The 25,770-nt window shown below is 44.2% G+C and overlaps 1 long non-coding RNA gene across 1 annotated transcript; it reads right to left on the reverse strand.

Moving 5' to 3' along the window:
- Nucleotides 1–446: 446 nt before the first annotated feature.
- Nucleotides 447–2,775, reverse strand: LOC128402790 (uncharacterized). The gene is made up of 2 exons (XR_008327772.1): nt 2,205–2,775; nt 447–2,092 (listed from the first exon to the last, which is right to left on the reverse strand). It is a non-coding gene; the product is annotated as an uncharacterized LOC128402790 (long non-coding RNA).
- Between the last annotated feature and the right edge of the window lie 22,995 nt (nt 2,776–25,770).

Below are 25,770 nucleotides of genomic sequence, written 5' to 3' on the forward strand. Positions count from 1 at the left end.
AAGGAAAATATACTTTCAAGAAATCGTGTATTAGGCAAAAATGAATACAAAAATCTGTATATTAGGAGAAATTAGCACTAACACACTGGATAATTTTCGTGAGGATTTTGCTTAAAACAAACCAACCACAAACTGCTGCAGAAATGTGGAAAAGCTGGATTTAAAATTGGAAAAATGAGAGAACCAAGGTTGACAAATCCTTCCACGGCTCCTCACAACAGTTTCACACATGAGCTCATAGGTCCCAAAACATGGGTGGCCCATGTCTTGGCATTTCACAGATAATAAAAAAGGTTTCTATTAAAACAGCATGACTGTTATGGCAGCAAATAAGCTTCACCAGCAAGCTCTCTGTCTGATGCTCTAGCCCACCAAATAATTTTTGAAATCAATGCTTGCGCTCTCATCACTCTGCAATCCAAGCATTCTCACAACTGGATGTCACAAATTGTCCAACACCTTTATCACAAATAATTTCCTCTGCCTATTCTCTCTCTCTGCCTCTCTATTTCACTTCTGTCTCTGTATATGTAAAACATGTTGCCACAATCTTGTGAAATAGTAATCTGTGCCTCTCTCTGGCCAGCCACCTTTCCCCAGCCTGCAGATATGTGAAGCAGAAATTTTAAAAGGTATTCTCTTACAGAGTCCTGTTGATCACAGATGGCGTCTGTACCTTTCACCTTGCAGAAATGGGCCAGAAGCATTTATCTTCACTTAACATCACTTGCTCATCCTCACACAGTCTCCCGCCACAGCCCCCCCCCCCTATTCTTCATTTATCTTTCTGGAGCCACTGTATGAGGCAATAGCCTCTTCTGTTAAAGAATTCGTGTCTGTCACCGTCTCCAGAGAATTAAGTAAGTTCACAGTTGACATTGACAGAATCACCTGCAAATTGTGCATTTATCTCTGAACCGTCTTTGGAACATCGGGGAGTAGCATGGGATGTAGGGATGGGGGGGGAGAGAAATATGATTCAGACCACATTTAAAAGTGAATCTATCTAATTTGTAGTTTCTGAAACAATATGAGACTAAGACACAGCCATCCTTCAAAACCCCCTCTTCTCTTAATTTTCCAGTGCAGTTTTTCAGCCAAGCACAAAAGTGCATATGCTAGGGTACAGTATGCATGCAATTGCATATATTGGTGAAAATAACATACAAAATGCATTCTATTAGGAAGAAAATGCTTTGCAAAAAATGTGTATATTAGGCAGAACTGCATGCAAGCATTAATATTAGGAGAAATTCACACTCCTATGTTGACGAATGTTCATGAGGACTTAGAAGAAAGTGCAAGCTGGTGTTTAAACATGAGCTGAACTTTTTTTGGGGGGGGGGAAATGGGGAGAAGCAAAAACTGTCAGATTTGGCCATCCTTGCTCAGAAGAACACTTAGGCAACTCCGTATTATCAGCAGGGACAAGGAAAAAGAGACAGCAGTGTTGATTCATCTCTCCAGAAAAGAATACTGCTTTGTAGAGGAGAGGGTTATATTCTGGGGAAATGGATCCTTACCTCAATTTATAATAAACACCATTTAACCAAACGGTTGTGTAGTCGGCTCTTCCCAGATGGCGTACTGGGAGTGTAGCTTTCCACCTGGCACAGACTCAAGGGACCCCTGATGTCTTACTTGAAAGCGCAATTGCAGAGGGGAAATGCATTTAAATCTTACAAGGAAAATCAGCATGCCCTAGAGGATTTGAGATTATGAGAGCCTTAAGAACAGACAAGGGAAATTAATGCCAAGCAGATTGATGGCACAACCAGAGGACATTCTCTCTCTCTCTCTCTCTCTCTCTCTCTCTCTCTCTCTCTCTCTCTCTGCAAAACCTTGGCTCCTGAAGCAACTGAGATGCAACTCCTTCCAGCTCTATTGGCTTCCTCCACCACAGAAACATGCTTATCGCTGTTCTGTGTGTTGCACCAAGCACCACGGCAGTCATAGGAATGATAGACAGCCAGGAGGAATCTTGCTTTGGGAGGTTCAAATTGGTGTGAGGTCTTTCTCCTCCCTGCTCTGCATCTTGTCAGGGGCTGATTCTTATCATGAGATAAGAAATGTTGGCACATGCCTTCCAGAACTGAGGAAGGGAGCATGTATTATTATTATTATTATTAGTTTGTTTTTAAAGAGAAGTGATTTAAACACAAGCCAGATTTCATTCTTCACCTCCAGCGCATTCATGGTCTCACCTGCCGACAAGCTTCAAGGGCAATTAATGGTTATTGAGGAAAGATAATGGGCCCAGTAATTTTAATGTCCACAATTGTCAGAAGTCTTCATAAACACGCCTGCCCGATTTTAACCTGTTATTTCATGTCTCTCTCCCTGGGACTGATGCTGAAAACTGATTGCAAATATGACCTCTGACTCTGGCCTGGTCTATCCTTGCGACAGAATGAGGTGGTGTTGTCAGAATGGCTCTGCCTGCTTGAGAATGTATTCAGAAATGTGATACCTGTGGGATGTTAGCATCCAGAATGCATATGCAAAGAATTGATTGCAAGAGCTGTAGAACTCTATGATGTCAAAGACTCTGTGGCAGTTATTTTCAGTTGGTACAGTTATGGCAGTTAATAGAACAGTCTTAACAGTTGTGTTGTGCTGCTTCCATCTGCCTCAGAGTTAGTCTGCAACAGTTTAATCCAGGCATAGGCAAACTCCAGCCCTCCAGGTGTTTGGGACTACAATTCCCATCATCCCTAGCTAACAGGACCAGTGGTCAGGGATGATGGGAATTGTAGTCCCAAACATCTGGAGGGCTGGAGTTTGCCTATGGCTGGTAATCTATGTAAGACGTATTAGCATCTTAAGAAACATCCACCTGCATTGTATATATTTTATCTGCCACTGAAAGTACAGTGAGTAAAAACTATATGTTATTTAAACTTTAGAAGAGAGGGTCTTGCGTAGTTTTTATAAGATGAAAAAAAGAGAACTAATTAGAGAGTCAAACAACCCAGGGCTGTCTTCCGCATACTCTGCAAATGGGAACTAGAGTCTAATTCCCACCATTCTACTTAAAAATAATAACAACTTTACTTAAAGCTAGGAAACGGCCTCCCACTAGGTCAGAATATTGGTTTATCCAACCCAGTATTGGACTTCCCAGTTGACAGTCTCTGAGGCACAGCAAGATCCACCTGATCCCTTTAACTATAAACACCAAGGACTGAATTTGGGGTCCCCTGCATGCAAATTACATGCCCTGACACTGAGCTATGGCCCCTACCCTGTTGTTCACCTTTACTTATTTCCTTACATTTCTATTGTGCTTTTCTTCTTTCATGGGACACAAGGCAGAAGACATGTGGTTCTGTCAGGGACTGGACAGAGGAGAAGAAGACAGTTCAGAATTACAAGAGGGGTTTGAGGGAGATCACAGCTCAGAGGAAGATGAGGGGGAAAGCTTGGAAATAATGGGAGAAGAGGAGGCGGCAGAGCCGGAGCAGCTGGCTGACATGTTATCACTATTTTATTTTATTTTAGTAATAATATTTATTAAATTTTCCATTTTAACAATCCAATAAAAACCACATTAAAAACATTCCAAATTATAAAATAATCAAACTATCCAAATTTAATGCCAAATTATAAGTCTTGGTTGGCTTTCCATGCTCTGAGGTTGAGGCTGACATGTTATCACTAGAAAGCATTCCAGACCCACCAGCTCCCAGAACCTGGCAAACCTTAAAAGTAGGAGACGAAAGGACTCAGAGACAGATGACCCTAAGTGGCAACCGTAGAGGTGGTGGTGCTGTTGATGAAAGGAGAAGTGGAAGAGAAGCGTGTGTGTGGAGATTACTTGGGACAACGCCATTATTCCAAGTGGCTGCATTCCCAAGGCTCTCTCTATAAATACTGAATAAATAAAGTAAGGCAGCTGCCTCCTGTACCATCTTCAGACCAGCCTTCCCCAAGCTGGTGCCCTCCAGGATGTTGCTGGGCTCCAACTCCCATCAGATGCCCCCAGCTGGAACTGCCAATGCTTAGAGGATGGTGGGAATTGTAGTCCAGTGACATCTCATGGGCACGACGTTGAAGGAAGTGGCTACTTCAGACCTTGGATAAACTTCAGAGGCACCCAAGGTTTCTTCAAAAGCCACAGTGAAAGGCAACGTTAACCAAGGAGAAATGTCCAAGGGCCCCTGAGGGTTTGCTGAGGGATTTTGAAAGGGTTTATTGGCAACAGCCCGTCACGGATATTCAGATCACAAAGGAGCTGAGCCCTCTTTTGAGAGCCTGCCAAGCTTCACTCACACTACCTCTCCTAGTTAGCTGGAAAGGACTTTTTTTAGATGAGTCACTAGGACTGTCCACTGAGCCAACTTTCCACTGAAAAGAGTTTGTCACCCTGCAAGGGTTTGCATGGCTGACTGGTTGCCTTTCAACCCCCAAAGTGCACACTTTCCGCTAGGCCTTTCCCCACCCCCTCCGACACTCTGGCAGGTGAGAAATCTATCAATTCAGAGGCGCAAACCAGAACACACAACTGTTTTCATTCCCCACCTCCCACCCCGCTTGCATTTCTGGTATAATCACAAACACACACACACACACACACACACACACACACTAAAATAATAAGCTCTTGAGGAGATACAATGGAAATCCTTTTCTGTTTGCAGAAGTATGGAAAGCAAACATTCGCTTGATAACACAAACCCCAAGGAGCATAATTGTTATGATTCAGAAAGTGTTTCCTTCTCAAGGCAGTTGGGGATCTTGGCTTGGATCTCAAAAAATGAATTACACAAAATATTTTCTCACACTTTGGCACACACTGTGCGCATAATTTTTTTAAGAAAAGAAACCATTCTAAACTTTGTACTCATGCAGGCCTGATTCCTTGTGCACTACAATAATGTACAGTGGTACCTCAGGTTAAGTACTTAATTTGTTCCGGAGGTCCGTTCTTAACCTGAAACTGTTCTTAACCTGAAGCACCACTTTAGCTAATGGGGCCTCCTGCTGCCGCTGCGCTGCCAGAGCACGATTTCTGTTCTCATCCTGAAGCAAAGTTCTTAACCTGAGGTAATATTTCTGGGTTAGGGAATCTGTAACCTGAAGTGTATGTAACCCGAGGTACCACTGTACACTGTGCATACAATAGGACAGCAGGGGCTTTCTTGAATAGCACTCACAGGCATGCTCACATTACAGACCACCACCTCCTCTTCCCAGAGAACCATAGGAACTTAAGAGCCCTGGTGGATCAGGCCAACGGTTCATTTAGTTAAGCGTCCTGTTCTCACAATGGACAACAAGATGCCTATGGAATGCCTATGGAAAGCAGGACCCTGGGAGTTGTAGGTCTGTGGAAAACACTTCACCAAACTACAGCTCCCAGGATGCCTTGCAGGAAGCCAAACTGCTTAAAGTGGTATAAAACCACTGTGCATTTGTAATTTAGACGAAATCTTAGCATAGGCAGTGATTGTGCTATGCCCTCTGTACAGTCAAAAGAGGAAGTATCAGAAGGCGAAATCGTTTGCATGTGTGATTTGAGGCCAGAGCACAGACTACCCTGTGGCGTGGTAAACGGAAGCCCCTTAGCATTCGACAAGCACAGAAGCAAAACTGAGACCCTGTTTAGACAATCATGTATATTATTTCAGTTGTGACACACAGTTCACACTTATTCTGCCTTCTCTCGCCGCCATTCCAGCTTGCTTCTACGTTCTTCCCTTTTTAAACCCACTTAAATCAGAGCACCATCACGACTACAGGAATAAAACAGAGTTTGCACCTGCTGCCCCGACGCTGAGCACATTTACTCCAGAATAAGCGGCAGTTTGCTGTCGAAAATGGTGTTTCAAAAGTAATAAAAGGAGCACCTGTCACCAAACCTGAGTTTCAGGTGAAGCATCCTTTTGCGGTCAGGTTCATTTACATGCGGGGGGGGGGTCCCAATACATCTGGCTGCAAGAAGTCAAGGACAAAAATGGTGTCTTCCTCCAGTGCATTCAGAAGCAAATTGGACCAGCAGCTGAATCTTAACATCAGCAGGGACAGTGGGACAATGCGTCGCCTCCAGACTTCCTTTGGTGCTGAATTTCTAGCCACAGGCTGGCACTTGAAAACTCCTTGTCCTCTTTTTCTTCTTTTTCTTTTTGCCCTGGTACTTTCCCCATAAAAACTCACTCTCTGCCACTGAATCAGACCAAACTCAAATTGCTGTTTGTTCCAATTCAGAATGGGTTTTCATGGGGGAAATGCCAGAAGAAGAAGAGTTTGGATTTGATATCCCACTTTATCATTACCTGAAGGAGTCTCAAAGCGGCTAACAATCTCCTTTCCCTTCCTCCCCCACAACAAACACTCTGTGAGGTGTGTGAGGCTGAGAGACTTCAGAGAAGTGTGACTGGCCCAAGGTCACCCAGCAGCTGCATGTGGAGGAGCAGGGAAGCGAACCCGGTTCACCAGATTACGAGTCCACTGCTCTTAACCACTACACCACAGGGACTTGGCACCAGGAACAGAAAGTAAAAGAGGCAAGCAGGCTGGGATCAGGAGGACCACAGGATGGAAAGAAATTGGGAGCCAGAAGAAACCAGTTCTAGGAATCAAGACGTCCAGCTGAACCATACATGCTGGAAGCAAGTGCAAGAGGAAGCAATGAGGGGAAAAAAGGGGAATATCTGGTAGACATGAATTCAAGGAGGAAACCATAAAGCTAGCAGTTTGAGGAAGAAGCTGTTGAGCTGCTCTATCTGCCTTCCTCTTGGAGAGACTAACTGGAAGCCGGAGCTGATCAGACAAGATCACAGCTGGGACTATTTTGGGTAGGTAATCTCAGAGCAGGTGGCTGGGTTGAGTAGGTGCAGAAGGACATCTGGAGGCAGAACAACCTCTGCTTTGAAATGCTATTTTAGATGGTTTTGAGTGTGGGAGGGAAATGGTAATATATTTCATATTAGCAAGGGGGGGAAATAACTAATTGCCAGTCTGCATGGCAGGTTATTTACCCATCGAGCCCAGTACTCTGACTGGTAGCAGCTTTCCGGGCTCTCAGGCAGGGGCTCTTTCCAATTCCCTGTTCAGTTCATCTTCTCTCAGCTTTCCAGTTTTCCAGTCTTCAGTCACACCCATAGCATACTTTTAAAGTGCTCCCTTGAATCCTGGGAACTAGAGTTTACCCCATCACAGGGCTATAATTGCCAGCACTTTTAACAAACTACAGTTTCCAGGATTTTTTTTTTTGGGGGGGGAGCAATGTGCTTTACATGTACTTACAGTGTGGATGAAGCCTGCATTGGGTTTGTGGTTTATTTATTTTTTAAATTTGTAAGCATTTTAGTGCAAATCTCTCCTAATACACACATCTTCATATGTAACATTACCTACTAGAAACATTTTTGCTAGCCGTTTCCGTAATATGCGTTCTGTGTGTTATATTTTCACTAATTAAATGCATTAATAAGCACACATTACTCTGGTATATGCATTTTTGTACACATTACTTGGCTCCAGAACTGCGGTGCAAATTTTGGAGAAGCGTGAATTTCAAAGAATGACTGCTTTTCTTCACTTATTCTTTCAGAAAGTGTGCGTTAAGCATGCGTGCATTAAAATGTGAACCAAACTTAATTGCTCCCCCATGTCCACCTGCTGCCCCCAACCCTTTTAACTTGTAATGCAGGGCCTTTAACACCTAAAGTGTGTCACTGAAAGATAGCCCATTCGCATCAAGGAGGGCCCTGCCAAGCAGAATTGCCTGGGATCAAATCAGGGGACATTCAGATTTCTAGTCTAATGCTCTCGCAGCTGAGCTACTTTGACTCCTGTGTTCACAAGGACGTTGCCACATCCATGCCCTCTCCACACCTTCCTGTGCCATCAGGGTAAGACTTGGGGGCAGACATTCAGGGCCCTACTCATCATAATGAGCAGAGATGAGGGGCCCAAATGCAGTATGGTGGGCTCTGCTGCTTGTTGAACTAGGTGAATTAATATTACACATTACCATCGAGAGAGAGAGAGAGAGAGAGAGAGAGAGAGAGATGCCACACAAAAACTCTTCAGCCTAGGACTCTGCAGTCCCAGAGGATGTCTTTGACTCTAGTAAGTACCGTATTTTTCCGTGTATAAGAGGACCCCATGTATAAGATGCCCCCTATTTTGGAGGACTCAGATTTAAGAAAATGGGGGGATGCATCAGTGTATAAGATGCCCTTTAATTTTTGACATTATTTTTTAGGAAAAAAACTTAAGTCTTATACACAGAAAAATACGGTATATGCTTCCTATGACTTCATGCTCTGTGATTCTCCTGAGTTGGTGGGAAAGTGGGGACACAAGAAGAGCCAGGTGCATCCTGGGACTCGAAGTCAACAGCCCTCTTCCATTGCTTGCATCCCCCCCCCAGCAACCAGTGGTGCAGGCTGCCCCTGAACATGAAGGTTCTACTTTGCCATCATCGTGAATTTGACAATTTGTATGGACAATAATATGGAAGCCACACAGCCGTGCCCCCCCCCAGCTATGCTGCCATGTTTGTCCCTGCAGCCCTCAGAATCTCAAGAGGAGCGCCAAAAAACGACACTACCTTGGAAGGGGTCCTGAAAAGGGATCTCTCTGTGACCTCAAGAGTACCTTTTTTCCTCCTTGGCTGCTGTGCAGCTGTGTAAGAGGTAGCTGGCCTGTGGGAATGTCTTCTGCTTCCTACTGCGGTTGTCAACTCAGTGCTGGGTCAACACGCAGAAGACAACCCTTGTTTTCCTGACTGTCAATTGCTCCCATCGCCCTTTCAGTGAGCTCGTGGCCTCAATTTGATGCTGTGTGTGTCACCACGATCCCCCAACAGTGTCAATTATCCAGCAACGCTCACCCACCCACCCTTGGTGCATGTTGAGGCCTGTTTGTTGGAGAGACTCCTGCAGGCTCCCTTCTGAAATTGACACGGGTCTAGCTTTTTCCCAGGGTGGCATTTGATTTTCTGGAGCAAAGCTGTCACTTAAAGCTGGCAAGGAATGGATCCAACCCCCCGCACCCTCCCCATCTCTGGTCACATCTGGGTCAGGATGTTTCAATAAACATTTAACCCTGCGCAAAGATATTAAGCAAACACCAGGCTGGGAGTGTTTACTCAGTGATCAAAAGCCCTTGAGCAAAAGCAGAGCTGGTTATAGCACAGGAGAATTCTGAGTATATGGCTGACAGAGCACGTGGAAAAGCATTTTGCACGGGCCTTATTGGCTCATGTGGCAGAAGAGAAAAACCCCACGAAGACAAAGCAGTAGTGGCCTATGTCCAGTGCTTAGCTCTGAGTGCTAGAATGGTTAGGTTGCAACAACCGGAAAGGCTGCAGACTCCTGGATACTGAGGAGTCCAGCCATCATGGTGCTTGCACAGAGGGAATGATAGCTCTGTCAGTGGTAAGGGAAGGGCGAATCCTGTCAATTTTTGTTTCTTCCAGTCTTCAGTTCTTCACATTTCCACATCAGTTGTGATTCATTTCTATGCAATGTTTTAATAATAGACACTTTCTTTTCTGTGCAATTATGCCTGATACGCATATTTTTTGCAAAACAGCTTCCTCTAACATACTGCATTTATGGATGCTATTTTCATTTACGCACCTTTTTAGGCATGCAGTTCCTTAGCTTGTGTGTTTTTGTACACATCGCTTGGTTAGAGAACTGCACTGCAAAATCTGGTGTGCAAATGGAGGTGTGCAAAATGCTGAAAGGTATTTCAGAAAGTGCAAATTAAATATTAACTGAATCGGATTTGTCTGTCAGAAGGTCCCAGATTCAGTCCCTGGCATCTCCAGTCATAAGGACCAGGTAACAGATAATGGGAAAGCCCTCTGCTGTAGATCCTAGAGAGCCTTTGTCTGGCTGAGTATGCAAAGATACTTGCCTTTGTAGAAGGCTAATACCTCAATGGCAGAAGTCCCCGCTTCAGTCCCTGACATCTCCAGGTAGGGCTGGGAGAGATTCCCTGTCTGAAACCTTAGAGAACTGCTGCCAGTCAGTGTAAGCAACACTGAGCTAGATGGACAGGTGAACTGCCTCAATAGATTGCAGCTTCTGGTTTTGTGACAAGATTGGCCTAAACAGGAAAGGTGTCTCTTAAAGCAGGGTCTTTGCTTATATGTATATCCTAGACATGTTAAGACAGCATCACAGTTCCTGGACTTGAGGTTCCTGGCCATGGAATTGATGAAGAGGCAGGTTTGGGAGGCAACAAGGGGTTGGGTGGCAGCCAAGATGTATAGCTGTGTCCCTCTCCAACAAATATATGCCACTCTGAGGGAGTGTGAGTCACTGATGCAATATAGTGGGCCGTGACCTGGGATTGGCTCTCCAGGATCACATGACATACTCCCAGGACCAAGAGGTCTCTGGTCCATGATATGATTCTATCCTGGTTTAAGCTACAGTTTTAAAAATAAGGAGAAGGAAGTTGGGATCCAGAGGATGCCAAACTCCGCTCCAGGCATCACATGGTTTGCTCACTCTGCCATGATGGCAAATACACATGAAGTGAGAAAATGTCACGCTTCATGCTGGGCTCTCTTTGCTACCAATCATAACAGTGTATGAAGAGCCTACTGGATCAGGCCAATGGCCCATCTAGCCCAGCATCCTGTTCTCACAATGGCCAACCTGTGGGGAAATTGCAAGCAGGAACTGAGCACAAGAGAACTCTCTCTAGAACAACAACAACAACAATTTATTATTTATACCCCGCCCATCTGGCTGGGTTTCCCCAGCCACTCTGGGTGGCTTCCAGCAAAATATTAAAATGCAATAATTCATCAAATATTAAAAGCTTCCCTAAACAGGGATGCCTTCAGATGTCTTCTAAAAGTCAGGTAGTTGTTTATTTCCTTGACATCTGATGGGAGGGCGTTCCACAGGGCAGGCACCACTACCGAGAAGGCCCTCTGCCTGGTTCCCTGTAAGTTCACTTCTCACTGTGAGGGAGCTGCCAGAAGGCCCTCAGAGCTGGACCTCAGCGTCCAGGCAGAACGATGGGAGTGGAGACGCTCCTTCTAGCAGATGGTATTCAGAAGCATTACTGGATCTGACCATGAAGGCAGAGCATAGCCCCCGCCCCCTGTGCTACAGTTAGATATGGGGCAGAAATTTGATTCAGTTCACAATTTAAAGACAAACATACCAAATCTACGCTTTCTGAAGCGGTACGTGAATCGAAACACAGCTGTCTTTCGAAATTCAAACGTCTCTGAATTTTGCAGTGCGGTTCTCCAGCCAAGCTACGTGTTCAAAAATGCACGTACTAGAATAAAGTCTGCATATATTAGTGAAAAGAACATGCAAAGATTCCTTATATTAGGGGAAATTGATTTGCAAAACTGTGCATGGTAGGCAATATTGCATATAAACTGGGAGAAGCCGAAATTGACAGATTTGCCCATCCTTAGCTGCATTTTACATTTCAGGAAACAAAAAAATCTACTAAGAACCTGCTGATGTTGTTGGCAGTCAAGCAGCTGTCTTACGAAGCCTCAATGAAGTTCGTTCCCCCCACCAACTTTTCCCAAGGTGGCTTCGCCTGAACGGAGGCGCACATGATGGAACACATCACACATGGCGGTTTCATCTTTCGGTCTCACTTCTCAAGAACTCTCAGAGCTGGGTTCTTAACCCTCACCTGCTGCAGAATCAGTGAAGGATAAACATTTGACATCCACCTTTTCATTTCAACTGGCTGTGCTCGGGATGTCCAAATATTTGATGTCCTGAATTTCCAAGGGGACTCATTTGCACAGTGACAGTTTAAGAACTGCGCTAAATGGATCCGTGGTCCTGCATCCTTTCCCCATCAGTCACCAACAAGATGTTTCTGGGAAAACCCCAAACCAGGGTGTGAAGGAAAGAACCCCCCCTCCCACTGTTTGTGCCCAGCACATGGTACTCAGAGTGTTAAGTTGTGGGTGAACATATCAGACGACACAGTGATTCTTCAAACAGCTCTTGTTTATTCACAGGCCAGAACAGAACTGAACTGAAGGGTTCAGCCACCCAGCTTATATAGAGCTCCACTACAATGCAACAGTAACCACTTTCTGTAACTATCCAATCACTGATCGCAACTTTCAATCCCTTATTTGCATATGTGGACCTGAGTGAAAACTATCTACAGTATCCCCCTGCTGGCCCAGGGTGAGAACTTCAGTACATAACACAGAGGGACACTGCCTTTGAACCTGGGGTTCTATTTTGTGTCCTTTGATAGGACCATTTACTCCATGAATTTGTTTAATTCTTTTTAAAATCTCCCTAAGCCAGTGGCCATCTTATGGCAGCATATTCCATAAATTAACTGTTGGAAATGCCCAAAATAAGAAAGCACTTCAAAATATGTGCTGGTTCACAGTCAGAATGTGGTTGGTTAAAAGTTCATTTTTTTAAAAAAAGCATTCGCAGTAATGGCGAACCAAATGGAGTAGCAGCCTCCAGTTCCAATTGGGATGGAGGAGAAATTCAGATAGCCTAATTCACACTTTTCAAAACAACGCATGGACCAAAACACCACTATCCTTTGAAATTCACACTTCTCCGAATTTTGCAGTGAAGTTCTCCAGCTAAACAAGGCATACAGAAATGCATGGATTTGTATAAGATAGGGTTGCCATGCATCTGGAATTTCCAGGACATAGCCGGGATTCGGCCGTTGGAAACTGTGTCCGGGCAGAAATTGCTGAAATATATGGGAAAATTCAGACGTATGGCAACCCATGTCAGAAGTGTAGATTTTGGCGAATTTCCTTAAAAATAGCTCAAAAACTTCATTATTATTTTTAAAGATTTTGCCATAAAAGGCTAAACAACTTTTGCATCTGGATTTTCACTTTTAGAAATATGGCATCCCTAATATAAAACGTGCCTATAAAGGCATATATTAGTGAAAAATAACAAAAGTAACATTTGTTAAACGAGAATTGCATACAAACATGAGTTTAATAGGCAAAATGTGCGCTTAAATGGCACTTAAAGTTCATGAGAACTTTAAAAGTAAATAAACATAATAAACGAACAGAAATGAGGAGAACTGTGCTTAAGATTTGGAAAACTAAGAAACGGAGAGAACCGAAGCTGAAAGCTTCATCCATCCCTGTTGATGGATGTACATACTGTACTTTTACCTGCTTTTTCTGATTTGTCAGCCACTTTGAATCTATGCTATATAGAAAAGAAGGAGTGAAAGAAATAAAGGTGGTTGGGTACCCTGTAGTTACTCTGTGTTAACAGGCATTCTGCACATACTCAAATGCAATAGCCCAACAGCATCTGCCAGTGGCCTGATTGATGCCATTCCCCTTAACTCTTTGCTGATTATTTGACATTTTTTGAAGGCAGATGCAAAAGATGAGATTCACTTTCTAAAATGGAAATTGTTTGGTTGGCAACCACTGCTGTCATTAAAAAAAAAAAAGCATCGCTGCGCTTGTGAATCATTCAGTGACATTTGATTCATGGTGACTAATCTGACAAAAGCATTGGAAATATTCTCTCTGCATTATACATGCTGGAAATTTGCTTGCCCCACAGAAAGTAAATCGGCTCGCCAAAAAAGGTGACTAAGAAAGGGACATGACAAGAGGTAAATGATATTATGCATTGTCTAGAGAAAGCGGACAGTCTTTATCCCTCTCTCAAAGAAGCTGAATGTTGGAAGGTTCAGGACAGACCATAGCAGGTGCTATTTCACATAGTGCATAGTTAACCTTATGACATTTGCTCCCACTGCCTGAAGTTACAGCCACCAACTTGGATGAGGGTTTAAAAGAGGGTTGCATAAACTCCTGGTGGAGAAGGCTACTCCTGGCTACTAGCCTGCTGCCTATACTCTACAGTGGTACCTCGGGTTACATATGCTTCAGGTTACATATGCTTCAGGTTACAGACTCCGCTAACCCAGAAATAGTACCTCGGGTTAAGAACTTTGCTTCAGGACAAGAACAGAAATCGTGCTCCAGCGGCACGGCAGCAGCAGCAGGCCCCATAAGCTAAAGTGGTGCTTCAGGTTAAGAACAGTTTCAGGTTAAGAACGGACCTCCGGAACGAATTAAGTACTTAACCCCAGGTACAACTGTACTTGCACTGTCAGAGGCAACGTGTCTCTGAATAGCAGTTGGTGGGATTCACAGTTGGGGGGTGTTGCTGTTGTACTCAGGTCTTGCTTTCAGGGCTTCACAATTGACTACTCTGAACTAGAGGGGACTTTGGTCTGATCCAACAGGGCTCTTCCTAGATCATTACGTTCTTAACATTCTTTCATCCTCTATCTCTGTAAAATGGTGCTTTAACTTCACCACTATCCTTGAAAACCTTAGGTAAGTTACAGTGGTACCTCGGGTTACATACGCTTCAGGTTACAGACTCCGCTAACCCAGAAATAATACTTCGGGTTAAAGAACTTTGCTTCAGGATTAGAACAGAAATCGTGCTCCGGTGGCGCGGCAGCAGCGGGAGGCCCCATTAGCTAAAGTGGTGCTTCAGGTTAAGAACAGTTTCAGGTTAAGAACGGACCTCCGGAACGAATTAAGTACTTAACCCGAGGTACCACTGTATTTAGTCTTAGCCTCAGTTCCTCATATGAGAAATGGGAACCCTCTGTACACTCCTAATGGCAAGCTTGCTCGGCTGCGGGCTGATAACACAATGCTGTGACATTTCCTGGGATTCCACGTACCTTGGTTTTTAGAGAATAACAGTGCCATCCTTTACTGCAGGGGTTGGCAGGCTTCAGGCTTGCAAGACCTGCCATATTTACGCAAATCTAATGTGCCATCGAATTTAATGTGCACCCTAATTCTCTTCGATGTAATTTGACCCAAAAAGGTGTGCATTACTTTCAAGTAAATGTGGCACATTGTTTTTCAGTAGAACTCCAGGACTCAATCAGAGTGAGGTCAATTATCTATTGCTCCTCACAGATGCAAATCGATATCTAAGTTATGATTGATCAGGGATCCTGTCACAAAATTCCCTGATCAGTAGTAAAGCAGCACAAAGACCTGATCAAAGGCAGGCAGTTAATACTCATAGTATACAGGTGAGGATCACTGAGGCTAAGAGGAAAGAGGTTTGCACAAGATCATCCATAGCAGATTTTTTAAAAATCCATTTTACTTGCTATTGTTGAAGTATTGGGAATCAGAAATCCTCACCAAACTACTGCACATGACACAGCTATCAACTAGGGGATTCTGCTCTCTCTTCTGCACACCTCACATGCTTACTTGGAAGCAAGTCCCATTGTATTCACTGGGGTTTACTCCCTAGTAAGTGTGCTTAGGATTACCGCCTAAAACTGCTGAGCTATACCCACTTACCTTGGAGAATCCTCCATTGAAGGTCAATGGTCTCTATCCACCTAAGTTATACTCAGAGTAGACCCATTGAAATGAACAAACCTATGTTAGTCATGTCCATTAATTTCAATAAGTCCACGCTCAGTAGAATTAGCATTGGATACAACTCAGCAGGAAGGACAGATCCTGAAGCTGACACTCCAATACTTTGGCCACCTCATGAGAAGAGAAGACTCCCTGGAAAAGACCCTGATGTTGGGAAAGATGGAGGGCACAAGGAGAAGGGGACGACAGAGGACGAGATGGTTGGATAGTGTTCTTGAAGCTACCAGCATAAGTTTGACCAAACTGCGGGAGGCAGTGGAAGACAGGAGTGCCTGGCGTGCTCTGGTCCATAGGGTCATGAAGAGTCGGACACAACTGAATGACTAAACAACAACAACAACTCAGCAGGACTGGCTTCTAAGTAAACCTATGCAGGATTGTGCTTTAAATCGCCCTGTGAATTTGTATGTGTGCCAGAAAACAAGTGATGGTTCAGATAATTTGCCTTTCCAGTACACAAAAGCCAAATGTCTTCTCTGAAGGCATTGCCACAGATCTGTCAGCCTCAGATCTGTGGATTCTTAGTAGGCAAACTTGAAGCAAAGCTGAACGGTACCAAGGTGAGAGTTAAAAGAGTAAGAAGAGTTAATTCTATTCTGTTGGTTGCCGGCCAGGATTCAGTGACAAAACGTTGCAAGGTAGGTCTAGAGAGCAGTGTTCATCTGAGCATATGCAAAGTGCTCACCATTTATCACCCGGTAAGCACTGCTTGTTCCAAATATGCCAGAGAGTAAGAGGAAAAGGCTTCAGCCTGACAGCTTCTCCTTTTTATGCTGTGAATGATTTAATCTGGAAGAGCTCCAGGGCCATCTCTGCTTAAGTCACAAACTCTCAGCCTCAGCCCCCCCCCCAGCTTCAAAGTGTGAATAAGAATAAAGATCTACCTCAGAGTGGTTCCAATACAATAAAAACTGAGAAGCACTTTGGAAAACCCAAAAGGATAATAAAAAAATAGCAGTTCTTCCTCTACAGTTTTGCTACAGTACTGTTCAACAGTGCAATCTTAACAATGTCTACTCAGCAATGCATCCTATTGAATTCAGTAGGGCTTACTCCCAGAGCCTATCTTTGCATTCTAATTATTATTATTATTTTTAAAAAAGAAGAGTCCAGAACTCACATTTTTGCCAGTGCATATTCTGGGGCAGGAGGGGGTCCTTTCCACCCCTCTTGGGCTTATTAGTTGCTCTTTGCACCTTGAGTGATAACAGGCCGTCAAGATGTTCCTTTCAGCTTTTTTTTTTAAAGACCAGGTTCCCGCTGAACGGCGTGACGATGTCACATCCTCTAACCACAAGCACTAAAAAAAAAATTCCCTCCCTTTTGCACAGTGCTGTTCTTCACCACAACATACAGTTCCTCCAAAGTTACTGTAATGTGAAAGATGTTGGGCACAAACGGCACAAATTCCTTATCTGAGCGTTAAAAACAACAACAATCACCCCACAAAGAACATCGCATATTTTCAGCCTAATAAAGTAAGCTGTTATTTATGGGAGGAAGGCACTGTTGTAGGATTTTTAAGGCCAGTAGACCTTTTATTAGGGGAACTTCAGACCCAGGAACTAAATGTGGCCCTCTGGACCTCTCTGCCTGGCCCTCGGAATGCTCCCTGGCCACACCCACTTTCCCTAGGCAAGGTCCTGCTGTACAGTCTGAGTGCTTTTTGCCTGACTGGAGAGTATCCTTGAACTCTGATAAAGCATTTTGCTTGTCTGAATGGAGGATAGTGTCGAAACTAGTCTGTAGTACAAGACTAAAATTTACATAGGTCGCTCGACCCACTTTTGCCTCTGGCTCCACCCACCAGTCAGATGTGGCCCTTGGAAGCTTGCCCAGAAGGGAATGTGGCCCTCTGACTGAACCCATCACTTAGATAACCTTGTGAGTGCCTGCTCACAACCAGTGGAAATTAGCCAGGTGAGTCATGAGGAGCCCTTCTGCTCATATTCTGATGTGAGCTAGAGGATTTGGGTGAAGAGCGGCAACTCAGAAGTCGCTGCTCCTTTGAGTGCATCAGTTCAAACCTTGGTGATTCCAGTCAAAAAGGACCAGGCAACAGGACCTTGCCTGAGACCCTGCCAGGCAGAGGACAAAATCTGACCCTGGAGATTGAGTCTGTTTTAAGGTAGCTTCCAGGGTACTTTAAATTCTCTGCTAAAACCAGTTGGCGGTTCTCCTCATTTATTTACACCAAATGAAGGACTTGTCTCAGTACTGATTCTCAAGAAAGGTGGCTGGTGCTCATGTGTGCACCCCCACTCCAGTTTCTTTACAAGAATCTGAAGTCCCTGGGGTCCCTATGTCAGAAATTGGGAGGAAGCACCTGTAAGAATGTCATGCCTCATCGGACAAAGACGACCGATTCCTTTCGGGTTCATGCATGTGAAAATATAACATTTCCTATAAGGGTCAGAGCACGGTTAGTCATTTTAAAATAAAAAATGCCGCTTTAAAGTGGAGAAAGACTGACAGATGAAACAGCCCCAGCCGTTTCAGTGAAGTCTTGTTTTTAGAACATCAGGGCAGCCTGGCTGCTGGAGCAGACCAAAGGCCTATCTAGACCAGCAGCCTGTTTTTGACAGCGGCTGACCAGATGCCCGATATACAAAGCCCATGGGCAGGAGATGAGCATAAGAGCCCCTTCTTTCTGGAGGTGGTCTAGAGGAGAAATTCAATTCAGTTCGCATTTAAAAGTGAACCTACCAAATTCTCACTTTCCGAACCAAAACACAGCCGTCTTTCAAAATCTGTGCTTCTCTGAATTCTGCAGCGCAGTTCTCCAGCTACATTACCTGTACAGAAATTAATATATTGAGGTAAAAAAGAGTACATAAAATGTGCATATTAGTGAAATATAAGCCTTGGGGTTGTAAGTTCTGCTCAGAGTAAACCCACCTAAATTAATGAGCTTAAATTAGTCATGACCACGAATGTCTATGAGTCTCCTTAGAGTAGGAGTATGATTTGAAAGAGGCCCTGGGAGTGTTGACACTGGGCATTCCATGTTTGTTGTTGCAAAATGGTGGTTGACAGCCATTGACGGGGTCCATTCCAAAGTGCCACCAGTGAGAAGACATGCCCAGGGAGGGGAGGTGGGTGACTGGTGGCAGTAGACACATTCTTCAGTAGATGCAACACAAGGTGTGTTGGGGTGAAGCAATGCCAAGCAATGGTTCAGGTTGTTGCAGCTCCAAGCTGTGAGTCCACTCAGGGAACAATTCAAAGTGTTGGTGCTGACCTTGAAAGCCCTAAACGGCCTTGGTCCTGTATACCTGAAGGAGCGTCTCCATCCCCATCGTTCAGCCCAGACACTGAGGTTCAGCTCCGAGGGCCTTCTGGTGGTTCCCTCACTGTGAGAAGTGAAGTTACAGGGAACCAGGCAGAGGGCCTTCTTGGTAGTGGCGCCTGCCCTGTGGAACGCCTCCCATCAGATGTCAAGGAAATAAGCAACTATCCTACTTTTAGAAGACATCTGAAGGCAGCCCTGTTTAGGGAAGTTTTTAATGTTTAATTCTGTATTTATTTTTAATATTTAATTGGGAGCCGCCCAGAGTGGCTGGGGCAGCCCAGTCAGATGGGCGGGGTATAAATAAATTATTATTATTATTATTATTATTATTATTATTATTATTATTATTAAACACTGGATTTAGGATGGCAGAGGCGGTTCCTTCACACAGGGTACCAATCCGAGAGGGCCAATAATAATAATAATAATAATAATAATAATAATAATAATAATATCTTTATTTATACAGTACCTATTGAGAAGATTCATAAAAAAGCAACTGAACAAAAATGAATTACTGTAAAAACAAGAAATATTGGAGACCCCCCCAAATTTTGTCCTCGCTCAAGGTGCCATATTACCAAAGTCCCCCCCCCCGACTCAGGTCTGGCACTGGCACCATTTTCTGTAGTGAAGCAAATCTTTTAATTGGTCAGTCTCCGGATGGGATATTGGTGGGGAACCAGCCCTGAGTTCCATACAGCAGAGGATATACAAATGTAATGAAATAAATGACTAGTCATGCAGCAGAAACCTACGCCTGCTTCCTTAGAAACCAGCCCCTCCCCCCGTGTTCGGTGGGTGTCACTCGCAGGAAAGTGTGCATAGGGATTGCAGTCTTGGTCTGTTCATTGGTGCCCTTGACTGAAGTGATGGCTTTCACCGCAGCTTGAGAGAGTCTTACAACTGACAAATGTAAATAATGCCAAACTCCTCGTGGTATTTCATTAACAAGTCTGAGTGCATTTGAAGATGAATGGGAAGACATCAGTTTGACTAACAAAATAGTATTGTTTTTATAAAGAACGCTTCGTTACTGGGTTATGACCAATTTGAATGTTAAATCTCATATAGAAGCTAATATTCCGGCTTCTGCACACGTATGCGTGCCTTTATTTAATAATACCTTTTTCTCCAAGGAGCTTTTTCTCACAACCCTGTGAGGTAAGTTAGGCTGAGAGGACAGTGACTGGCTCAAGGTCACCCAAAAAGCTTCATGGCTGAGTAGGAATTTGAATCCTGGACTCTCAGGTCCTTTTCAGACACTGTAACTGCTACACTAACACACTGACCCTACACTATGTGTGCTTTTAACTCTTGTGTGTCTATTGATGATTTCAATTTATTAAGATTTGTATACTGCTTAGTTAAAAAAAATGAAGTTTACATAAAATAAACAATTACATAAATTGGTATAAAAATCAGAGATAAAACAATAATAAAATGACCAAAATATAGATAAAATCTATCATCTATCTATCTATCTATCTGTCTGTCTATCTATCTATCTGCCTAATGTTGTTGTTGTTTAGTCATTTAGTCGTGTCCGACTCTTCGTGACCCCATGGACCAGAGCACGCCAGGCACTCCTGTCTTCCACTGCCTCCCGCAGTTTGGTCAAACTTATGCTGGTAGCTTCAAGAACACTATCCAACCATCTCGTCCTCTGTCGTCCCCTTCTCCTTGTGCCCTCCATCTTTCCCAACATCAGGGTCTTTTCCAGGGAGTCTTCTCTTCTCATGAGGTGGCCAAAGTATTGGAGCCTCAGCTTCACAATCTGTCCTTCCAGTGAGCACTCAGGGCTGATTTCCTTCAGAATGGAGAGGTTTGATCTTCTTGCAGTCCATGGCACTCTCAAGAGTCTCCTCCAGCATCAGAATTCAAAATATCTATCTAATACCAAGCACCAAATTTCATATCCCAAACAGATCAGAGATGGATGAAAAGGAATTTTTGTGCATGTGAGGCTACTCTCCCAAACTGGGACATTTTCTTAGAGATGGTGTATGGGTTTTTTCCTTTGTGCCCCCACAAAAAGCCACTTTAGAAAGTCAGAGGAATAGAATAGAATAGACTTTATTTGCATAGCCAACAGGCCATAGCATCAAAGGGCAGACAAAAACAAAAATACATTACAGAAATAGTTATCATAAAATAATCTCAGTACTTAAAACTTGGCAGAGGTAATGATAATAATAATAAGATCCTAGGCGAGGAATCCAGGTGACGACACTGATGTCATTCAGATAGCAGCTCTCAGTCTCATTGCTCTCTCGATAAATTTGGCAACCTTCTCTGTTGTCGAGCTGTTCTGGTCGGCTAGGAGTGAGAACAATTTGGCTTCACAAGAGCGGCCCGGGATGGCAGATAGTAGCGGCGTGATGGTCTCGTCCCTGAGATCTTTATATAGGGAGCAGGACAAGAGAACGTGTGACACAGTCTCTACGTAGCCAGCTCCACAGGGGCAGAGCCAGTTCTCGAATGAAATTTTTTGATATCTACCTTCAAGAACAGCTGAGGGTAACATATTTAGTCTGGCCAGTGTAAAGGCCCGCCTAAGTTTTGGAATGGTTAAGGTAGACAAATAAGGTGCCCGAAAATCAAAGTGGGAGGGGGGCAGATAAGCGTACCAAGCACTAAATTTCTTAATATAGGCCAGATTATTCTGTTGCTCAATATCCTTCATGCGCTGGTCAATAACGGTTTTTGCCTTGGGTAGACCCATTTTCAGGAGATGCTGTGCTTGGAGGCCACATGTAAGTAGTTTTTGATGCACCACTTTGGACCACCGACTTCTATGAGCATGTCGAGCTACTAGAGGTAGTAGTCCGGATGGGTTTAAGTTTAAGCGAAGCCAATAGTTGAGTGTTCTTAGCCAGGTCCGGGTTTCGACGGAGAGGAGGCCAGTCTCCAGCCGTAGGGCCGCATTTGGTACGCATGGTGGAACGGCTAGAATCTGTCTTAAAAATTTAGACTGGACCATTTCAAGTGTGCGGCAATGATTTCCCGCCCAGATTTGGGCCCCGTAGAGTAATTGCGCCAAGGGTTTTGCTTGAAAGACCTCCAGAGCTGCTGGGATATGTCTGTCCCCCTTCGTAAAGTAAAAGCAAGACAGTATTTTGGTGCTTTGAGATGCTTTTTCCCTAGCATATTTATGATGGGCCTCCCAGGCCCCTGTTGACTGGAAAACTACTCCAAGGTATTTGAAAATTTTGACCTGTTCTATTGGCTGATTGTCCATCTCCCATCTGTGATGTCTGTGTCTCCTAGCGAAGACCATGACTTTGGTTTTTTGGTGATTAACCACCAGTTGATCTCTCCTGCAGTAGGCTGAGAATTCTCTTAGTAGCCTTTTGAGGCCTACTTTAGTTCGTGATAAGAGAACTGCGTTGTCCGCATAGAGGAGTACTGAAATTGGTTTTTCGGCCAGTTTGGGGGCATGAAACTCCGGGGATGTTAGGTATTTGACCATGTCATTTATATATAAGTTGAATAGGGCCGGGGCTAAAATACAGCCCTGCTTGACTCCTTTGGTGGCTGGTACAGGGCCAATTAGTTGCCCATTTACTGAGGTTCTTACATATAACTTGGAGTCTTTATATAGGCTTTTTATCAAGAATAGTAATCTTTTGTCAATGTTGGTAGCATTGAGTTTAGCCCAAAGTTTGACTCGTGAGATCGAGTCAAAGGCCGCCTTCAGGTCAATAAATGCTTCGTATAGAATCCCACGTGGTTTATTGACGTATTTGTCAATGAGGTGTGCTAATACGAAGCAATGGTCTATTGTTGTTCTGCCCTGTCTGAAGCCGGCTTGCTCCTCTGCCAGAACTGCCTCAGTTTCCATCCAGTCAATTAGTTTGATGTGGAGGTGTTTGGCATACAGTTTGCTGGGGATAGTAAGGAGGCTAATGGGTCTATAGCTCGCTGGATCTGCCATAGGACCCTTTTTATAGATTAGAATAATTACTGCCTCTGTCCAGCAACCAGGTATTATGCCTGTTGAATCGATGTATGTAAATATTGACGCCATTATAGGAGCCCACCAACTGATATTGTTCTTCATGAGCTCTGCTGGAATGTGGTCTATGCCCGGGGCTTTGTTGTTTTTCAGTTGGGCAATTAGTTTCCCCACCTCCTCTATGGAGACAGGAGGCCAATATGGTAAATTCTCGGGGTAGGCACTTGGATCATTGTGCTGAGCTTTGTCGTCATAGAAGAGGGTTTGAAAATATTTCATCCACTCCTGGGGTTCTACAGTACATGTGGGACCAATCCGCTCCTGGCCCAGGAGGCCCATAATGGTACGCCAGAAGGAGGTTGAGTCTTTCTCATTTGAGGCCTTCACTAAATTATACCAGGCCAATCTCTCAGCTTTTTGTTTTTTTACCTTTAATAGCTGTTTGTAATTTCGTCTTAAATAGATGTAAGCCATAAATAGCGAGGGTGCTCCGGTGGTTCTATAATTCCGATAGGTTGATCTCAGACGTTTCCTTGCTTGTCTACACTCCAAATCAAACCATCTCTCTTGATCCTTTGCCCGCTTTGTAACAGAATTAAGTATCTCAGTTGTTATGAAGGTCTTTAGTCTTGCTAATAACTCGTTGAACGAGTCCATGGCCTTTTCCCTGGTATTAGCTGATACAATGGCTGAGTAGATGGTCTTCACGTCTTCCGAATGGAGGAGATAAGTTAGCTCTGTATTGAGCATGGGGGTCCATTTAATTCTTCTGGGGGCCAGTGATCCCAGATTAACGATGGGGGTGTAGTAAAGGTTAGCCGTGTTAAACGATGGGCCATTGAGCGCTAAAATTAGTGGGAGGTGGTCGCTTTCGGTGTTGTGTCCCACTTGAAACTTCGACACAGAGTTATAGGCGAATCTTGATATCAGTATATAGTCTATCACATTTCCTCCCATTTTTGAAAAATGGGTATACTCCCCTGGGCGATCCTCTTTCTTACTACCGTTTAATATCATCAGCTCCCTTCTTTTTGCGACCTGGGCTAGACATAGCCCCGAGAAGTTGCATTTATTATCTTTAGAAAGTCGTGAAACGCCTGCTTCGGTTGGACTTTCAGGGTCCTGAATCTGATTATATTGGCTGTAAAGATTGTTATCATCAATTCCCATACGGGCGTTGAAGATTCTATGGACTCTAGGAATGCCTCTAACTCTGCCCAGTTAGCTTTCACTATAGATTTCTTTTGGCAGGGGGGCAGATAGACATTGACCACTACCAGTGCATCTCTCTTAAATTTGAGTAGGACTGCCGTGGCTAGTGAATTGCAGTTTGGGAGGGCTTTTAAGGAATGTTCAAGCTCTGTGGAGATAAGGCTAGCTAAACCTCCACTAGGCCTACCTCCCCTCGCAGATGGAGTAGCAAATAGGGAGTGACTAGAATACCCATTGAACAGAATGGGGTCGCTGTGCCAGGTCTCCTGCAGGAGGATGATATCGAATCGCTTAAGAAACATTGCAAGTTGTTGATTGTTTTTCTTAGCGCGCCATCCTGCAATGTTCCAGGACAGCAGCTTTAATTCTTTGTCCCTCCATGGTGTAGATTTGTTGGGTCCACGGTGTCCAGTGACCCCTTTACATCTAAAAAAACACTCCCATTAAGTTTGTCAATAGGCATCTGCTGCATAAGGGAATGATTATCCATAACTCTTGGGGACTTAAGGGGGTGGTTTGGACTTGGGGGAGCAGCTATTTCATTTGGGGAGAGTTTTAGATAGTTGAACCAGGTACTCGGAGATGTGACAGTCTGTTTTAGTTTTGCCTTACCATACACCAGCGGGGGCTGCGATTGGTCTTCCGAATCTACACATTTAAAGGCGCCTCCCACCGTCCTCTTGTCCACTAGGCACTTGGGGGATATAGGCCGTGTGTGTGAGCCTTCCGTAGTCTCAACATGGATCTCCTTTTTGGTCAGTCTGCTTCTCAGGGTGTCCAGTCTAACCAAGATTTCCTTTTGGGCTGGCATCTGCAGTGACCAGAACCGATTTATTAGGGCATGTTCTTCTATGGAGAAAAAGTCCTCTCTGTCGTTCACATGAAGTTGAGTCTCAATGGGGGCTATGTTTTCCTGCTGGTGCACTAGGCTCTGGTTTTGCTGGTTTTGTTGCATATGCACTCTATCATTTTGTTCCTCTGTTCCTGGTCTCCCTTCCCCCTTGACCGCCAGTAGGGAGGTTAGTGGGGCTCTGTTTTCAAAGATTCTTAATAAATCTATTCCTTTCTTTAAAAATAGATTTCTTGTTCTAAAGATGAAGTTGACCAGATTATGATCTGTGAAAGTGATCAGGGCACGGACTGAATGACCATCTTGATATAGGTAGTCTATACTGTCTATGTCGGTTGCTTTAACTGCCCCAGGTAGAATGTTGTTTATAATAGTCAGCAGGTGCCTCACGCGGTCTGTCCCTGTGCGAGGACCCAGTGGTTTTGGATAGTTTGTGAATACCATCTTTTCCGGGCTTAGGACCAGGATCCATTCTTTCTTTCTACTGGGGGCTTGGAGTTCCTGCGGGTTCCCGTCTATATTGGAGATCCCCGACTTCTGTTTGCAGTTGCTACTGGGGTCCTAGGTGGGTTCAAGACAGGAGCATCCAGCTGTGGTTTGGTTGCTTTTGTCAGGCTGGGCGAACATAGGGGGAGAACAGCCGTGGGGGGGCTTATTTCTTGGAATGTACTTGGGGAATTATTTTCACATATGGGGAGGGGTTTGGTCTTTGACGAGTCTCCCTTGTTGATCTCTTTGGTGCCTTGAGCTTTGATTTTTTTTGTGGATATAGGAGGTGATGATAATAAGTTGAAGAGTTTCTGCCACTGTTTTTTGCTGATATGTTGGGTTTTTCTAGACGGCTTAAAGTTTTTGATGTTTTTAGTTTTCTTCGTCTTGGGTTCTGGTTTTCTTTTGCGTGAGTTCTTTTTGGGTGGTATGTGGATTCTAGCAACTGTGTCCAGGGTCTGATCTGTGGCTCTTTTTGCTTGTTTGAAATTCTCCACAAGCGTCAGGAGTAGGCCATTTGTTACTGCTAGGAAGTTTTTTCTATTGTAGAGGTCTGTGCG

This window comes from Podarcis raffonei, chromosome 15 (genome assembly GCF_027172205.1).
Source record: "Podarcis raffonei isolate rPodRaf1 chromosome 15, rPodRaf1.pri, whole genome shotgun sequence".
NCBI lineage: Eukaryota > Metazoa > Chordata > Lepidosauria > Squamata > Lacertidae > Podarcis > Podarcis raffonei.